General features: G+C 33.8%; 1 pseudogene; it reads right to left on the bottom strand.

Annotated features, from left to right (window-relative positions):
* Positions 1-371: 371 nt before the first annotated feature.
* LOC115972772 lies at positions 372-20303 on the bottom strand (annotated as a pseudogene).
* Positions 20304-21063: the final 760 nt, after the last annotated feature.

Here is a 21063-nt window from a genome sequence, read left to right as displayed (position 1 = left end):
GGCTTGCATTTATTAAGAAGTGGTGTTAATCAAGTGAGACACGGTGGAGGAAGAAAACAAAGAAAAGCTGATGAAGAAATAAAAGGAGGCCTTTTGGCCAGTGAGTTAGAGAGAAGCCCCAGAGTGTGAGACAGAGAACAGTACAGTCTTGAAGAACTGCGTAAGTGGCAAAAGAGGAGATAAACACAAAGAAATAGAAAATTGTGAAAGATACACAGCTGAGAATAAGAGAGTAACGAGTGAAACGAAAAAGATAGTTTTTCTTTGCTTAAGTTGTATTTCTAAGTATTATAATACCTATTTAATATAGTGAAATTATTTAGAGTTTGTCTTGTAAATTTTTTTTTTTAAAAAATGCATATGCATTTGAAATTAATATATAGCAGCAGTTAGGATCGGTTACGGTGACAACTAAAACATTATTGTGATAATTTGATTTTAGGAGAATTGAACTTCTGGCATTGGGCTACTGACTCACGATTCTATTGAGCGAGTGTCTGCTTTGCGAAGCTTCAAGGAGAGACCAAATCAATCAGTTGATGAAGGCCAAAAATATTAGATTGCTATTGGGAGTTGGGACTAAAGCTTGCTGAGACATTGCAAAACAGATCTCTTATCATGGAGGGTACTCGTAAAAGCACTTACAAGCAGTATGTTGTACCACTCGTTTCCTAGCTTGGAAACGGTCGAACCTAGGAGCCAAGACTTTTGCTCAATATGTCTTCTGTTTAGATTTAATACAAATAAGAGAACTAATAAACAAGAACACTCAAAAATAAATTTTGTTCACTAATATTAACATCATCACAAAAGAACATAAAAACACAATTTCCTCCATAATAACAACATGGTAATCACCATGTAAATTTTTTAAAATTTATGGACAAAGATGATTACGTAGTACTATGACTATGTTTCATTTTCCTCTGTTTTCTCAGCAACCAAACATGTAATGCTATTCATAATTCAATATAAAGGATAGATCAGCCTAACAAAAATTACAAGATTCTCATAACCTAATTCAATTAAAAATTTTCAACAGCAACATTCTAAATCCACAGTTCAAAATTCTCCAAAGTCTAAAATCTATAAAATTGCAATTTTCTCGCACCCTAACATAATAATGTTAATCATAATAATTAATAAAGTTAATAACAAATCACTAAATCATCCTTGACCACATCAAAATTTGAATAATGAATTAGGGTCTAGGACCAACAAACTCAAGATGAAGGTCTTCAAAGATTCAAACGCGTAGTAATTAAATCTCTGTATATGTGCCAATTCAATCTAATTCCGATGTGGATGCAAATATATTTAAATTCTAAGAATTAGTTAGTACAAGAATAGAAGTAGGGTAAGTTTATACAATAGCTATTGTTCCTAACCTGCCACATTTGTACGAAGATGAAACACTTGTTGAATATCATGATCGGGTTAATCTCTTCACTAGCTAGAAGCACTTGTTGAAGATAGATCAGATGTGACAAATCCCGTTCCAGTTCCAGTGCCATTTGTTGAAGATTGATCAAATATGATTAATCTACCAACAGAAAATGGAGGTGCTGATGGCTTAGGAAGATTTATCGATTTGCTTGCAAGCATGAGATTGACCCTTGACATTGTAGGTCTATCATTTGGATCTTCTTGGACACATAACAACGCAATATGGATCAATCTCAGAGCCTCACTTATTGGACAAATATCAACTATGGTCTGATCTATCAATTCCACTCCTTTGCCTTCATTCCATAGTTGCCATACCTATCATGGTTTTTTTTATTTTATTTTAGTGCATAATCATTAACGAATACTTAATTTAAGTTCAAGATACAAATAAGAGAGACGTACATATGACAAAAAGCTTTGTGCACGGTCTGGATGATTGAAGCCACTATTCTTTTTTCCACTGACAATTTCTAGCATTAGAATTCCAAAACTATAAACATCGGACTTCATTGAAAATAGCCCCTCCATTGCATACTCTGGAGCCATATATCCACTATTGGGAAAAAAAAAAAAAAAATCATAATACAGTACAATTTCTTTAACAATAAAAGAGAATGGACGCAGAGTTATCCTTAGTGTAATGTAGTATCATTAATAGAAAAAGTTACATTGACATAACCATAACTAATGGAAAGTGAGCTTACGAACTTGCAATTCCTTGTTCTTAGAGTTCTCCCCGTTTTATTTTTAAATAACCATTGATTTTGCAAAATTTTCAGCTTGATTTTATTGCTAATTTTTAATGTGTGCTACATTATTTGAAAAACAAGGAGGCGCAATTAGATTACACCAGAACTCTCCCTAAATATGCATGCAAGGGGACCAAACTTAAGTTTTATCATGTCTTGAAAATTTTTTTCTTTCGAAAGCAGTATCAATGATTTAAGAAATGAAAATGTGGATGCAGTACTGAAGAGATTACTTACTATGTACCCACGATTCTGATAGTGTTGGCTTCCATTTGATTACTCCCAAAAATTCTAGCAGTGCCAAAATCTGATATCTTAGGATTCATCTCATCATCCAACAATACATTACTTGCTTTCATATCCCTGTGGATAATTTTGAGCCGAGAGTCCTCATGTAGGTATTGAAGGCCCTTGGCAATCCCATTGACAATGTTTTTGCGTTTAGCCCAATCTAGATCCTTACATTTGTTTGGATCTACATTATAATATTAAGGATGTTGGTTATATATATAGGAAAGTTTTTCCATGAATTAATGGTGCTAAATGTTAGTGTGTGAATGTGAGTCTGTGTTTGTGTGAGAGATAGAAAGAGTATACCAAACAAGAAGGCATCAAGACTAGTGTTTGCCATGAATTCATAGACTAGAAGCTTTTCATCTTCTTCTAAGCAACATCCCAAGAGCCTCACTAGATTCTTGTGCTGAAGTTTTGCAATTAAAATCACTTCGTTCTTAAACTCCTCAAGACCTTGTTTAGATTTCATTGAAAGCCTTTTAACTGCTATTTCCTTTCCATTAATCAACTTGCCCTAGAAGCAATTTAAACTTAATTAGTGAAAACTTATCACAGTATTGATAGACATAGGTTGCTACATGTTGTTCATTTAAAGTTCAATTCTCCTATACTCAAATGATCATAATACTCATTTAGTTGTCACTGATCCTGATTATTGCTATATAAATGCAAATGATCAAATAATTTCCAAAAAATGCATATAATAAAATAATTGATTTGTCTTTTAACCTTGTAAACTGGGCCAAAACCACCTTCTCCAAGCTTATTCACATCAGAGAAATTGTTTGTGGCAGTCAATATGGTAGTTAAATCAAAGTAATGCATTTCTCCACTGTCGTCATCATCCCTTGCATGCATATTGTCCATTAAGTGCATTGAAAGTGACCTTGCCAAATTATTTCGAAGTGGAATTTCTTGGCCTGTTTCCCTATCTGAATAACAAATTATATTTTTTTTAAAAAAAATATTTAATTACTGTCTGGAAACAAATATTTAATAGAACTTATTAGGAAAAAAAAAAAAAAATCACTTTTAATAGATTGGCTAAACTAAATTTACCTCGTTCTTGTTTCCTCCTGCCAGAGGATGAATAATACCAGAAACCGAAGAGAGCTGCAACTACTGCAATTGATGCAATTGATGCTATAGTAATGACTATGATCTTTGTTGTCTTCTTTCCTCCACCTCCTGTTGTTCATCATATAATATAACCTAAGAATGCTTAAATGAACTTACGACCACAAATCATTGATATATCAATAAATGCAAGCACATATAAGCTGCCCAAACTATCACAGATAAGCCAAATCAAATCTATTAGCAACCATTTTAATCATTGTTATCATTTGGCTAAGACAATCAATTAACCGTTTAACGAAGTCTCTTAGTAGCCAATTGGGAATGGCACTTGATTCTCTTCTCCAGATGAATGGAAATATGCAAGTAGTGAAGTAAACATTCATGTTTGTAGTTTCAGTAGATGTTTTACCTATCTTCTTTATCCCAATTACTCTGTAAAAGTTCTATTATCCTTAGTGCTCTGTTTAGAAAATTTTTCCCCTTTAATCAGGTTCTTCTGAAATACAGTAATTTTTAAATTTACTGCAGCCTATATCATTGGCATTTTTTTTTTAAAAATGATCATCTAACACTAGGACGATACACCCTTTTGGCACACAGGACTGCTACACTTGACTGAATTGGACAATATATTGTTATTTCAACCAATATGGCAAGATATAAAAAATTTCATTCAAATGGTAATAAAATTGATTCATTTATTAAATTAGAACTTTAAAAAAAAAAAAAAATCTGAGTAATATTTAAGAAAAATAACAGAGTACCCCCAGCCAAAAAAAAGAATACATCTCATTTTCTATTATTCCATATAACATATTAAAATAATATTAACTCAAAGCACAACACAAAACAAATAAATGAAAAAGAAGAGCAAAACTTAAATTAAAAATGAATTTTAAGTAAGTGGCATTGCTACAGTGCCCTTCTAACGGAAGAATACGGTAGCACATGCCAATTTATTTTGACATTAAGACATTCAATAGAGGTGATTTTTTTTTAAAAAAAAAATGTTTAATACGTTAAATGCTAAAAATTTATCATTTAGGCATTTAGCAAATCGCTTTATATCGCTTTAATGGTATACCAAATAATTCTTAATAAACCAAACTTTGCACAAAAGTCAAAGCTTTCCAAAATTTTCATCCACAAATCAAGCCAAGCCTTCAATTTGAAGTTTCAACCTCCCAGCCGAAACTCTCTTCCACTCCGTTCTTCAAAACAACCCAATTTTCACCCACAACGCCCAACAAACTCACCCCCTCTTCTTCGTTTGTGTCACTAGATTTTCCAGTGCAAAATGAATTTATTAATCTTAATCCCATAAAGTACTCTCTCATCTAACAAAAAAAATGATAGATCCACCCTTTATACGAGAAAACAGAGTATTACGTCTGTTCTCTAAATACTTTCTAACTTTCCCATGATCTTGGGATTTTTTTTACTTGTCAAATCAAGTGATTGTCCCGAGTCCAATACGACCAAAAAAAAAAATTCCAATATTTTGAGTCCTAAATCCAAATTGACCGATGTAAATGAACTACTTAATAAGCCCAAACTAGCAAAGATGTGCAGATCGGATTTCAAGGAAAATACCAAATCAACATTTCTTACCATTATCAGGCGGGGGCTGTGCTTGCGGCACCAATTGGGACGGCGGAGTTGCTGGCGGCGCCGGTGGCGGCTCAGTGAAAGAGTAGTTCTCATACCTCAGAGAGCAACTCGGGCCAGAGATACGCCACCCGATTTTGGATTCGCAACAGACTTGGGCTTCAACCACCAAGTCGCTTAAGCACTTTCCGCACGAACCAACATCAAGATCTCTAGTACACTGCACCAACCCATAGCTCGGCAAGGACCTATCGCCAATCTTCACTATCTGCTCATCGGTCTCGAACAACCTGTCTTTTTCATTGACACGCCCTATCAGTTGTTCCAACAAACCACGTGCATAAAAATTAGGTTGCCCAGGTGAAGTAGTATTCTCCACATTATTCATGATCAACCATGGCTGAGTATCTGGCTTGCCGAAGAAATTGACATCGGCGTACCTTAACGTGCACTCATCGTACCATATGATGGCAGTCTTACTAGATGGACACCGATTTCTGATTTCTTGTGTCGCAGAGCTGACACAGCTTTTGCAGGTTTCATTAGAAACATCACCTCGGCACAGGTAGAGGCTGTAGATGCTAATATTAGAGCTTTCGTTGTAGAAGCTGTAGTTTTGGGAAGCTTTAGATGATAAAGATTCAAAGAGGGCTGTGAGGCTGGAATTGTAACTGGCGTTGGCAGTTCCAGTTGATCCATAACAATCGTTGTGTCTGAGGGTGGGCTGTGAATTAATGGAGCTGGTAAGGGTTAAGAATGCAAATAATAGTAGCAGAAATACTATGTAGTTGCGGAGGGAAAACATTTTACCTCTTAGGCTTCAACAGTCAATCTCCATGAACAGATTCTTATGTTATGACTTAGGACTAATGTTTAATGTGAACAAAAACACCTACCTTTAAAATAAATAATTAGAAATTAATTTATAAATTAAATTGAATTGATTTGTTTGACTTGCTTTGGTAGACGGTAGATGAAATGTCATTATGGTTACTGTTGTTTAATCCGTGAATTGGAAAATTGAAAAGATAATCATTGAATGCAATGCTCATTTGCAAAATAGTTGTATAAAATAGAAAAAAAAATTATTATTTTAAAATAAACAAAAACTTTTAAACAGACTAAGGATCTGTTTGGATACCGCTTATTATTAAAAAATGAAAACTAAAAACTAAAAACACTATAGCAAAATAAAATGATTTTGAAAAAATTTTGAAAACTTGTGGGACCCAATTTTGAAAAAAAAAAATTGCTGAATTAGACAACTTGTGGGTCCTATGAACAGTGCACAGGACCCACTGACAGCACGAGTCTAGTGCTGAAAACATGAAAACGCCGACGCATATAGGAAATTAGCATTATCCAAACATACACTAATACTAATGTTCTTAAGCTTTGACTGAAATTTGCACGTGTTTAATATGAATAAAACATCTACCTTTATAATAAAAAAATTATTAAAAAAAAAATTATTTTATCAAACCGGAGCTTGGAGTCTCCGAGCTCCGATTCAAGCTGGTAGTACTCATGGGCTTACCCAAATGTACCATGGGGCATGGGACAATGACTGCCACATGCGAGTCCAATTTTTCATTTCTAAAAAAAAAAAAAGGTTATTGGATTTGTTAGTCTTTTGTCATTTTCTTTTAGTTCTAGAAAATAAGGGTGTGGGCGGACAAAAACTAGCCCGTAGTGACCTCCACGGATTACAGTTAAAATGTCTTACACAACCTATTTATAAGTGAACAATAGGGAATAAACACTCTACAATGGAAAACTCAAACAGTTAATTTCATTGACCACATGTATATTTCAAATATAACTCAAGTGTTACAATAAGAAATTTTCTTGTTCCCGTGGTCCTACACACACTCTCTCTCTCTTTCTCATATTGCTCCCTTTTTCCCCTCTCCAAAAGATCCCCTTACATTTGCCTCACACTCCCCCCCCCCTCCTCTTTATAGGTACATTTCTTATTCTTATCTCTACAGCTGTCCTGTTGCCAGCTAAATTCTCAGGGATATTTTCCTTTATTTTATCAGTTTCCTCCCTTCCCTTATCTTGGACCTTTGAACTTTTTTTTGGGGGGGGGGGGGGGTTTACTGTTCAAGCTATCTCATATGCATTCAATATGGTAGAGGTTAGGTGAGAACCCCTTCATTAATGCGAAGGTAAAAATCTTCAATCTTCTTGCGTGTTCTGGAAGTCTCCCGTGGTTCCAGGCATCTTTTGGAAATCATACGTGGATCATCCATGCATATTGCTTCAGGTAAGGTTAGCTTCTTACCTTTTCCACGGGAACTATTTTCCCAAGTCACTCTCCTCCTTCTGGGTACTTGGGATGGTCAAGTTTCCTTTCTTTCATAACCCATTGCCCCCTGGGCCTTCCTTCAAGTATACATGCTAGGCCCAGTTCGTTCCCCGTGGCTCAGTTACTTCTTAGGCTAAAGGCCTGGATGGGGACTCTTCCACTCCCCATAAAGGGTATGTTTAGTAACTGTTTTTTCCTCTTATTTTCTGTTTTCAAAAGCAGTTTTCTATTTTTGAGATTAAAAAACTTGTTTGGTAACCCAAAATGGACAAAAAACAAAAACTATTCTCAAAACTCAATTTGTAAAGGAAACTAAAAACATGCAAAAGACTGTTTTTAATTTCTAGTTTTCAAAAGTTTATGAAAACATATATTTAATTTAATAAATTTGTCTTATTTAATGAGTTAGTATTAAAGTTCAAATCCTAATAACAATATTCTTTAGTATTTTCTATTTTTTCTTCAAAAAACTTTTTTTTTTTTTAATTTCAACTAACCAAACATGTTTTTTATTTCAAAAATATAAGAAAATTGTTTTTTTTTTTCTATATTTTCAAAAATAAAATTTTAAAAATAGAAAACAGAAACTGTTATCTAACATATATAACCTAAGCTTTCCAATATATAATTAATTTAGATTTAGCAACAAAAAAAAAAAATGTTAATACGGAGTATATATAATGCATGACACCTTTTCATGACTGCAGAATTTGAAAAATTCAAAAGTTGCGCAAATTGCAATGAGGTATAGACTATAGAGATTAGTTTGGCGCCAACTGATGTTGAATTCTGTACCATCAAGGATTGAAAAGTATCTCAATTTGATTGAGCATCCGTTTGGACTTTGGACGATTCTAACGAGAAATTATTGCCACTAGATGAAAAATTCAAACCGATTCCAAGTCTGGAAAAATTATTGGTAGTTCGGGAGGACATTCTCAGATTACCCAATGACAATCCCTAAACTTGACCAATCCAACTCAAATTCCTCCATTTTTTATTTTTTATTTTGTTTTTTTATTATTTATTTTTATTTTTTACTTCTCTTTTCATACATTTCTTCGTACAACACAACTACCATCTCATCTTCATGGTCATGATTTGATTTGATTGCCCACCTTTCTCATTACATTCTCATCCTCGGAAAGTACACAACTAGGATTGGTTGAATAAGGTTTTAGGAATTTGCTCCTCAATCTTCTCTCTTTTTTTCTTTTTTTTTTTTTTTAAAAAAAAAAAAAAATCTATCTTCTCTCTTTTTTTTTTTTTTTTAATTATTATTATTAAGATAAGAATTAGGTACAGTATTTAGATGTTGTTCTTTAGAGCAATTGAATTAGTTCGGCCACATTTTTCTGTCTATTTTACATTAAAAACTTATTTTTTCTATTTTACACTACTATTTTTCCAAAGTACCCATATTAGTTCATCTATTTTACAATCCCCTCTATTTAAATAATAATAATTTTTAATTTTTAATTATTAATTTTCTTTTGTATTTATCCCTTTTTCCAAAGTACCTACTTTTTCTTTTGTACTTATCCATTTTTCTTTATTCTTATCTCATTTCTCACTCATACCAATCTTTGTCCTTCTGGCTTCTTCTACTTCTTTCTTCTTCCTTTCATAGTAAACTCGTCCTTCTTCCTTTCCTCATAGTCAAATCACCTCCCTCTACAAGCATCTTCTTCTTCCTTTCCCTATCATGGTCAAATAATTTATCCACAAGCACCAATCTCCACCACAAGAACCATAAGAATAAATACCCACCAGCACCATAAGAATCAAAACCCACAAGCACGGACTCCGTTGACCCACAAGCACCGATCTCCGCCGCCAATACCGATCTGTCTCTCTGTTGGTTTGCGTGGGTGTGTTTGTGCGTGGGTGTGTTTGTGTTTGTGTGTATCTGAGGAAAAAGATGATAAGGAGAGAAGTCAGTTTGTTTTGCACAAAGAAGGGAGAGAAAGAAAGGGGCAAAACGTGAAATTAATAAAATAATGGTATACACAAGCTACAGTAACTGTGCATATATGCATGGTTATTGTAGCAAATGTGTAAATATACACAATTTTAGAAGGACTGATGTGGAAGATTTTTGGGATAAAATGTGTAAAATTTGTTGTTTTTGTATTTTGCAAATGTTTACATCCACTGATGTGTTACTCTTAGAATCACCTCTTAAAATTCTGCCATGTAGATTTTTTCTCATGGGAAGGAAATATATTTTTTAGTTAAGTAGTCACATGACAAAATCTTAAGAAAGGAACCTAAGTTACTGTACCTAAGTTTTGTCCTTATTATTATTAATATTATTTATCTAAGTTTTGGGTCATTCAAAGATTCATTTGGTCGAACCGTTGAAGTATTAAAGACTTTTTATTTATTTATTTATTTATTTTGAGAAGGAAGCATTAAATACTTGGGTTCTTCTTAGCCTCCGTTTGGATAGCACTGAGAACGTGCATTTTGCTGAAAAATGGTAGCTCTCATGGCACTGTTCACGAACCTACCAAAATCATCCAAACACATATTTCAATATAAATTTAGGTCTTACAATACTATTCACACATTTAAAAATTATTTTGTTACAGTATTTTCAGTTTTTAGTAATAAACAAACAAACCCTTGTTACTTTTTTGTTTAAGGGGGAGCATTTGCATCACTAAATTGGTGGCATAACTATTTATTACTAATTCGTTTTTAAGAAAGTCTTATGAATATTGCCAAATTTTGACCTTTCATTAGACAGTCTCATTTTCTCAAGCTAGACTTTTGTTTATAAAATTTCTAAGAGCAAGACTTAGGTACAGTAAATAGGTGTTGTTTCTTACGTTCCCCCTTTTAAGGAAATGTATTTTTTTAGTTAAGTAGCCACATGACTAAATCTTAAGAGGGGAACCTAAAGAACAACACCTAAGGTACTGTACCTAAGTTTTGTCCAATTTTTCTAAGCTTGAAGAGTAGATAAAATGTTCATTTTTCCAGATTTTCACAAGGTTATGTGGTACAAAAGCCTAATGAGCATTGCTTGCACCATGTTCATGTTCTCATGGTTTACTCTAGGATTATTGTTTTGGCTAGTTTAGCCCTAATGTAAGATCAAATTTTGTATGATGCAAGGGCTTCTTTTCTAACGACATTATTGTTGCACTTCAGTTGTTTGATAAAATTTTTATTTGAGAATTTGTTCAATTCTAAGACAATTTTTTTAGCAGAAAAAAGGATTATTTGATTTGTGTGGAAGAGAAATAAATTATTGGTCTCTCTCTTGTTAGTTAAAATTAAATAAATAAATAAAAAAGGTTAGTGTACACATCATTCATTATGATCAAAACCAAGATAGTAGATGCCCAACTCTTGCTAGATTTTGATGCAGACCTTGACAATAGAGAAGATTTTAGGATACGAATAACCCCACCACTCTTACATTCCTTAGTGCCAGAGGCTCGCTGTAGCTGAAGACTAGATTGGGGAGTTGAACAACTTATGGAAAACTAAAATAAAAATAAAAGCATTCAAAATGAATATTATTGAATATATCATGAACACTTCTTAGTAGCATAGGTGAGACCTAACACGTAGGTTTAAATAAGAGGTAGAGTGTAGGAGACAGGGATTGTTAGAACCATAGGTGAGACCAGGGAAGACAATCTCGTACCGTACTGGCAGGTACGACTGGTATTTATTGTGCCGAAACCTTCGTCGGTATAGAAACACTAGCATTTCGTACTGGTTTAAATACCGGACATACCGGAGCTGTTTCGGCCATACTGCGATATATACCAGATTCCGGCTGGTTAATGGATACCGGACCAGTACAAAATTACACACAAAATGCTTCTTTCCCTCCCCTCATGCCAGTCATACTTTCTGCCTCCCTTCATTTCTAACTCCCCTTTACACTAACGATGAAATCATGCCATTTGGTGGAGAGCGGCAGCACCGGTAAATATCCAACAAGCTTTGAGTCCCTGAGAAAGGGTTGAAGGTCTGAAGCTTTAAGAGAGAGAGAGAGAGAGAGAGAGAGAGAGAGAGAGAGAGAGAGAGAGAGAGAGTATGAGGTGAAAGATAGAGAGAGCAGTGATGGAGGTGAAAGAGTCTTGGAAAATAAAGAAATGTTTGGTAGTGAAGTGATAAGTTTAATCGTATGAAGGTGAGGGCTTGTTGGAAATTGTAATGACATGTAGGTTGTACTTGTAGGTCTTAGGCATGTGATGTGGATCAGAAAAAGAAAAAGAAATTAATAGAGGTGGGAGGCAACTGGTAAGAGGCATCAGGCATGTGTTTGGTTTTATCACCCACTATTTTAATTTTTCTAATTATTTAGGGCTTGTTTAGTACTTATGTTTAAATAATAGTTTTTAATTTTTTTAGAAATATGTGTGAGTGAAAAAGTGTGTGAAAATACGTGTAATGTTGTTTAAAAACTGAAAACATGTGTTTGAACTTGAGTACCAAACAGAGCCTTAATCTTTTTCTACCAAACCTCTCTCACGTAATATCTCATTTCTCATCTACTACCCCTTCTTTTTGAAAGTTCAAATAGTGTAAAAACACCCTTGAACGTTTAGACCCCCAATTTACAAATTAACCAATTCAAGTTTTATGTCAAACAACTAGTGTGCGAAAAATGAACAAAAACTATAAAACAGAATTGGTAAACAATCTAAGCCAATTTAAAATCACAACCCACAGCAGATAATAAAAGGCAAAGATAAAAGGGAAGGAAGATGCAAACACAAGGACAACACGCAATGTGTTATCGAAGAGGAAACCGAAACCCTCGGTGTAAAACCTCTCCGCCGCCCTCCAAGCGGTAAGTAATCCACTAGAAAATGTAGTTGGGATACATGGACAGCAATAGACCCTCCAAGCCTAATTTACTTAGTGCACCTAAGCCCTCCAAGCTTCTTGCTCCAACGAGGTTGCGTCGAACCTATTTCTTTTCTAACTTCCCGGATTCCGCTACTTGACCATAGCATCAACCAATGTAAATTGGTTCCTTCCTAACTGCTTCCCAGAACACCAAACAGCTCTCTCATAGTAATGGATATGGTGAGAAAATGTTTTGGTAAAATGCCTCTCAAGGGTTTAACAATGGAGAGGAAGAGAGTTGAGGAATTTGAAAAGACTCTTATGTAAAGATTGTAGATGAATCAATGTTGTTTTACTCTAGGGTTTCTCTCTCAAAATTCTCTCTGGAAGCTCTCATTCTTTTGTGGGTATAAGGGGTATTTATACTGGGGTGAGAAAATAATGTGAAACGTCAGGTTTTTCAAAACAGGGGTGGCTCGCGGCTTGACTGAGTCACGAGATCCAGCCGCACGATAACAGAACGGCCAGTTGTCTTATTTTGTCCTGTAGTGCTTCAGCTAGCATGACGCTTCAACTTCTGGCATGCTTGACACGTGTGCTGCTTCTGGCGGCTTGCAGCCACGAGTCACCCGCGAGATCCAGCCGCGAGACTCTGTTTTCTTGCACACTCTTGAGCATTCAACACTCTATCTCACTCACTACCCTTACAACAAACCCACCTAAATATAGGGTTACTAATTGCTAAAATACAAGCAAATTTGGCAAGGAATAAAGCCAACAAGATGGTTGATTAAATTCAACCTTACACTTTTTTATTATCTTTTTTTGGCCTTATACTTTTATTTCTGTTCAATTTTTTTTTTTTTTTTTTTATAATAAACTTATAAGCTTAACAAGTTTAATTGCTTAACAAATTAACTTTTACCAAATAATTAAAGTTATAAATATGCAAATAATTTTTATTTATTTATTTTTTAAATATATACAAATAATATATATATTTTTTAAATAGAGGTAAATCCGAAATGACACATCGGTATTGACCGGTATCGAAACATATCGTTTTGCTGGCATGGATTTTAAATGAGGAGTAGAGTGGAGGAGACAAAGATCGTTAGTACTATAGGTGAGACCCAATACGTGAGATTTTTAATGGAAGATAGAGTGGAAGAGATAGAGATCGAACTCAGGACCTCTTGCTTTGATACCATGTTAAATTACTGATTATCCTTAGAGTTTAAACTATTAGAATATGTTAAATTTAATAATTTAACCACACAATTCTCACGAGTACATATAACATAATTTGTTAACCATTACATTTCAATATCACAATGCCTTAGAATAACATTCAACACAAAATTCAAAAGCCACTTGGTTATGCATTCTGGCTTCAAAGTCCAAGTAAGTTATGTATTCAATACAACATTCAACTAAACATTTATTGAATAGCATGCTTCAATTAATCTTTTCTCTAGCCAATAGCACTTGTTGAAGATTAATTAGATGTGACAGATCCTGTTCCGCTCCCAATTTTTTAAGATGAATCAGAAATAATAAATCTACCTATAGAAAATGGAGGTGCTGACGGGTGAGGAAGATTTATCGATTTGCTTGCAAGCATGGAAATGACCGTTTGACATGGTAGGCCTATGCTTTGGATCTTCTTCAACACATAACAATTCAATATGCATCAATTTCAGTGCCTCACTTATTTGAGGAGAAAAAAAAAATGAGCCGTGTAGAAAAAAAATTTTCAGTTACGCTTTCATTTTTAATTTTGGCTCTATTTACTGTTAGCTCTAATAAGCCATGGCTTCCTTATATTTTGCAAGCTACATAACGGTGCTTATAGCCTTATACATTACCTAAGCCAAAAAAAAAAAAAAAAAAAAAAAAAAAAAAAAAATAAAAAAAAAAAAGAAAGAAGACTGACAATAGTGATTATTCCGTTCCTTTTATCTGATATTTCTCACACACGGTAATTGAAGTTTTAAGATGTTTTTTCACAAAATATATTTTAATTTTTTTAATTAAATTAAAACACATTAAATATTTAATTTTGTATCACTGTCGTGCCCAAACCAAAAAAAAAAAAAAAACTGACAACTAGTGATTTATTCGTTCTTTTTACTTGATATTTCTCACACAGGATAAAATTTTAAAGACTTTTTTTACAAAATATATTTTTAAGTTTTTTAATTAAATTAAATCTCATTAAATATTAAATTTTGTTATCTTTGACTAATATAACACCATTTATACAACATGAAAGCTCGAAATGTGTGAAAACACAAGAGTTTGTTTAGACCCTCAATTCAAATTACAGCTTGATTGATTTTATACTAACTTAATACTAAGTGCGGAATAGTGTAAATGCAAGCAAACAAACAAGAGAGCTACTCTACTTCATAATTAAAGCAACACAACAGTAAAGTGAAATAAACAAGAGTAGGGAAGAGAGATGCAAGTACAGATAACACCGAGACGGGTTGTCGAAGAGGAAACCGAAGAATTTGGCGAAAAACCTCTCCGCCGCCCTCAAAGCGGAAATCTATCCACTAGACAATCAGTTGGGATATATGGGTAAGCAAGAGACCCTCCAAGCCTAATATACCCTCTGTACCTAAGCCTTCCAAGCTCTTACTCCAATAAGGCTTCTCAGAACCGTGTCTTGTCTAACTCTCCGGATCCTGCAACAAGCTCCATGTTGCATTTGCCATCCTTGGCTTCTTCCAATGTTTCCCAGCAGCACCAAAACCTCACTGGACACTCTCAAAAGGTGTGGTAAGTGTTTGGGCTATTGACCTCTCAATGGTATGGAAATGGAGAGGTAGGAGATGAGAAAATCCCACAAATAAAGGTGTAGAGAATTGTTGGTATAACAATTTCTAACTCTCAAGTATTTTAACTAGGGTTTTCTTTTAGAAGCTCTTTGTCACATTTGTGGGTAATATGTGTATATATAATGAGGGTACAGAAAGTGTGTATCAGGCAGTACAGACTGGCAGAACAACATGTCTCGCAGATGTCTCGCGGGAAGGCCATACCCGCGAGATACTAGCAAGACACAGCTGTCTCCATTTGTATAGACTCTTCGCATTCCAGTCATGTGTAAGGCACATGCTTCACTTCGCGGGAAGCTTAGTCGTGAGACACCCGCGAGAAGTCTTCTGGCTTCACTTGCTTGAGTCTTCACATTCTCTCTCTCTAACACACAACCCTCACAATCACATCTCACAATAAATACAGAGTACACAAGATTGAATAAAATTACAATCAAATTTGGTACGGAATAAAAGCCAACAAAATACATATTTGTAAATCACAACTTTACATATTTGTGATATAGTGAACTCTCTCTCTCTCTCTCATAAATTTTATGGGAAATTCTATTAATTTTTAATAGATAATTGAGATCACTACCATCTTATTGGATAGAATATTTTAAAATATTTCTAAGCACATGTACAGTCAAATTTTTTTTTAAAAATAAATTACAATAAGATATGAATATGTCTATCTTATTTGAATGTCTATTTGGTATGGTATCAAAGTTGTTGTACCAAACTAGTGGGGGAAAAAATTAAATGGATCTTCATGGAACAACATAAAAAATTTAGGGGCTTTAAGATGTCAGGTGGACCGCCATTATTAATTTATTACCAAGTAGGTGGCAATCTAATTGGTTTGATTTGATATTACTTGTTCCGGGAAGAATTATCCTTTATTTTAATTCGGATGTAGTTACAAATATTTGATTTATCATAAGATTCACATCTCTGAAATTGAATAATGATTTGGGGTATAAGTCCAAAAAGCTCAAGATTCAAAATACTATTGAGTTACTTACACACGTGTGTAAGTAACTCAATAGTATTTTGAGTACATATATATATATATATATATATATATATCTCAATGCATCTAGCAAGTTTATGTATAGTCCTCATCAAAAGTCTTATCAGATGATTCGGCTCTCCCTTGATGATAGATCTCTATTCATTCGTGTTTTGTTTTCCATAATTTGGTACATTGTGCCAGTTCAATCTAATTCCCATGCGGATGCAAATATATTTAGATTGCAAGAATAAGTACAAGAATAGAATTAGGGTAAGTTTATACAAGAGCTATTGTTCCAAACCTGCCCCATTTGCGCGAAAATGAAACACTTGTTGTATAGCATGCTTCAGTGAATCTCTTCACTAGCCAAAAGCACTCTTTAAAGATTGATCAGATGTCACAAATCCTGTTTTGTTGCCAATTGTTGAAGATTGATCAAATATTATTAACCTACTTACAGAAAATGGAGGTGCTGATGGCTGAGCAAGATTTAGCGTTTTGCTTGCAAGCATGAGAATGACCCTTGACATGGTAGGTCTATCATTCGGATCTTCTTGAACACATAACAATGCAATATGGATCAATCTCAGAGCCTCACCTAGAGGACAAGCATCAACTATCGTCTGATCGATCAATTCCACTCCTTCGCCTTCATTCCATAGTTGCCATACCTATTGGTAATTATTAATTTTAGATCACAATAATAGTGAAAACTTAATTTGAGCTCGAGATGCAAACAAGAGAGACATACATATGTCAGAAGGCTTTGTACACGCTCTGGATGATAGAAAACATTATTCTTTTTTCCACTTACAATTTCTAGCATTAGAATTCCGAAATTATAAACATCAGATTTTATTGAAAATAGTCCTTCCATTGCATACTCTGGTGCCATATATCCACTATTGAAAAAAAAAAAAAAAAACAAAACATAGTGTGATATAGTACTGTTTTAATTACTGTAAAGAGAATGATGGCAGGGTTGTTGTAAATGTAATGTAGTATGAACATATCATTAAGAGCGTGTTACATTAACATTAACATGACTTATGTAAAGTGGGCTTTCTTACTTCGCAATTCCTTGCTCTTACAGTTCTTTAAATAACCATTGAGTTTATTCCACTAGATCTCACTGCTAAATTTTAATGAGTGCTGAAGACATGTATGCAACGGAACCAAACTTTATTTTGATAATTTATAACAATTTTTCTTTAGAAAGCAACATCATTAGTGATTTATTAAACTAAATTGCAGAGGCAGTGAAGGGATTGCTTACTATGTTCCCACAACTCGGATAGTCTTGGCTTCTATTTGATTGCTACCAAAATTTCTAGCAGTGCCAAAATCTGATATCTTTGGGTTCATATTATCATCTAATAATACATTACTTGCTTTCATATCCCGATGGATGATTTTGAACCGAGTCCTCATGTAGATATTGAAGGCCCTTAGCAACCCCATCGATAATGTTTATGCGTTTAGCCTAGTCTAGTTCCTTACATTTGTTTGGATCTGCATTGTAATATTAAAGATGTTAATTCTCACACATTGAAATTTTTTTCCATAAATTGTGTGTGAATGTGAGTTTGGTGTGTGAGTGGGATAGAGAGATCATACCAAACAAGAAGACATCGAGACTAGTGTTGGCCATGAATTCATAGACTAGAAGCTTTTCATCCTCTTCTAAGCAACATCCCAAGAGCATTACTAGATTTTTGTGCTGAAGTTTTGCTATTAAAATCACTTCATTCTTAAACTCTTCAAGACCTTGTTTAGATTTCATTGAAAGCCTTTTAACTGCTATTTCCTTTCCATTAATCAACTTGCCCTGGAAGCATTTTATACTTAATCAGTGAAAACTTATCACTATGGTACATACTAAGGTTCATTGGTAGTTCAATTCTCCTAATATCAAATGATTACAATAAGCATTTCCAAAAATTCATAAGCATAAAATAATTAATTTGTCTTTTAACCTTATAAACCGGGCCGAAACCACCTTCTCCAAGCTTATTCACATCAGAGAAATTGTTTGTAGCAGTTAATATAGTAGTTAAATTGAAGTAATGCATTTCTCTACTGTCGTCATCATCCCTTGCCTGCACACTACTATCCATAAACTGCAATGAAAGTGACCTTACTGAAATATTTAGTGATTGAATTTCCTGTCTTGTTTTCCTATCTGAAGAACAAATTAATTTTTTGAATAATAATAATAATAACATCTAGAAACCCAAATTTTATTAAAACTTATTAGAAAAGAATTACAAATTTTAATAGATTGTGCTAAACTAAATCTACCTTGTTCTCGTTTCCTCTTGCCAGAGGATGTATAAATCCAAAAACCTATGAGAGCTGCGACTACTGCAATTAATGTAATTGATGATGTAGTATTGATTACCATCTTTCTTGACTTCTTTTCTCCATCTCCTGTTGCTCATCATATAATATAATCTAAGTATGCTTTAAATATCCCAAGAGCACAAATCATTTTTATCATTTAGCCAAGACAATCAATTAGCAAATCAAATCTATTAGCCAAATTGTCACAGATAAGCCAAATTAAATCTATTAGCAACCCTTATGATAATTGTTATCATTGAGCAATCGGTTAAGGATTTAGTAAAGATGTATAGTAGCAAATGGGGTATGGCTTGTTTCGCATGACAAATGCAACTTGCAAGTACTTAAAGGAAGATATAATATATAGCTACAAAATTGGTTATAGCTTTAAACTACAACCTTATCCAATAAAATAAAATTACTATATATTTTGAAAATCTAATCGTTGAATTGCATGTTCTTTACTCTCTTAATACACATATTAAATTTTGTGTCAATCGGATATTATTTACTATATGATTTACAAGATAATATTTTATGCATAATTTTAAACTACAAAAACTTACAATTTAAATAATTTATTAATGTCATAGCTATTAATCTTTAATTTTCTAAAAATTTTATAAGCATGTAGGTTATAAGAAAAATATATAATCCAATAATGGATTTGTCAAATTTCACCTCTAATAAAAATATATTGAATAAGGTTGTAGGCTTAAGTTACAACCAATATTAATTGTAGCTAAATTTTATCCTAATATATTTACACCCTTTTGACACACGACTGCTACACTTGAGTGAATTGGATAATATGTTTTGGGAAATGCTAACGAGTGTCCTTAGGGTATTATTTAAGAATCCAGTTAAAGGAAAATTTTATGGGAAAAAAAAAATTAATGTTTTGACAACTTTTTTCATTTCCCATAAAAGTGATGTCAAAAATTTTCTAAAATTGATTATTAACGAGTGCCCTAATCCATACGTTTTTATCTCAAAATATAATACCAAATTACATTTGTTACCATTATCTGGCCGTGGTGCTGCAGGCAGGGATTGGGACAGTGGCGGCTTTGGCAGCCCCGCTGTGAAAGAGTAGTTCTCATACCTCAGAAAGCAACTTGGGCCTGAGATGCGCCACCCGATTTTGGATTCGCAACAATTCTGAGCTTCAACCATCAAGTCGCTTAAGCACTTTTCGCATGAACCAACATCAAGATCTCTAGTACACTGCACCAACCCATAGCTTGTCAAGGACCTATCACCAATCTTCAGCGTCTGTTCATCAGTCTCGAACAACCTGTCTTTTATATTGGCACGCCCTATTAGTCCTTCCATCAAAATACGTGCATAAAAATTAGGTTGGTCAGGTGAAGTAGTATTCTCCACATTACTCATGAACAACCATGGCTGAGTATCTGGCTTGCCAAAGAAATTAACATCGGCGTACCTTAACACTCGTCGTACCATATGATGGCTTCTGTACTATATGGACACTGATTTATGATTTCTTATGTGGCAGAGCTGACACAGCTTTTGCAGGTTTCATTAGAAACATCACCTCGGCATAGGTAGAGGCTGTAGATGCTAATATTAGAGCTATCGTTATAGAAGCTGTAGTTTTGGGAAGCTTTAGATGATAAAGATTCAAGGAGACTTGCGAGGTTGGAATTGTAACTGGCATTGGCGGTTCCAGTTGTTCCATAACAATCGTTTAGGCTGAAAGTGGGCTGTGAATTAATGGAGCTGGTAAGTGCAAAGACTGCAAATAATTGTAGCAGAAAGGCTGTGGAGTTGTGGAGGGAAAACATTTTACCACTTAGGCTATTGACAGACAATCGTCAATGAACAGATGCTTATGCTATGACTTATCACTAAGGTTTAATATGAATAAAAACACCTACCTTTTAAAATAAATAATAAAAAATTAATTTATGAATTAAATAGAATTGATTTATTTGTCTTGCTTGTAGTTGTAGATGACTTTTATAAGTCTTTTTTTTTTTTTTTTTTTTTTTTGAGAGGTAAGTTAGTTAAGTTAGAACATGGAAATCGAACTTCTTTATAAGTCATAATGTCATTATGGATAACTTTTTTTTTAAGGACTTTGTTACATGTGCTAGCCGGCACCTGTTAATGAATTAGTTGTTGTTCATTTATGATTTATCACAAATCCCACCTGTATAGGAAATTGGCAAAATTTTATTTTTCAGTTGTGTTTTATTACAAAATGATTTGATTTTTTCCATTTAAACTGACACACATTTAATACATATTCAGTTTTTTTTACATCCCGAAAAAAACATGAATAATTTATTTTAAATTTTATCACATTAACGGGAGAAATTATAAGATCTACATAGTGGACAAATGATGTGGTCCACCATTCTACTAAAGAACTTCCACTTGTTTAAAATTGTTAGTTAGAAAAAAATTTTAAATAGAAATTAATTACTGACTTAGCAATTTTAAACAAGTAGAAGTTTTTTAATGGAATAGTGGACAAGTGACGTGATCCACCAGAGAACTCTATAATTTCTCTATTAATGGGTGCTATACAGCACCCATTAA

The sequence above is a fragment of the Quercus lobata genome, unplaced genomic scaffold (genome assembly GCF_001633185.2).
Source record: "Quercus lobata isolate SW786 unplaced genomic scaffold, ValleyOak3.0 Primary Assembly Scq3eQI_73, whole genome shotgun sequence".
NCBI lineage: Eukaryota > Viridiplantae > Streptophyta > Magnoliopsida > Fagales > Fagaceae > Quercus > Quercus lobata.
This window is presented reverse-complemented; position numbering and strand designations above follow the sequence as displayed.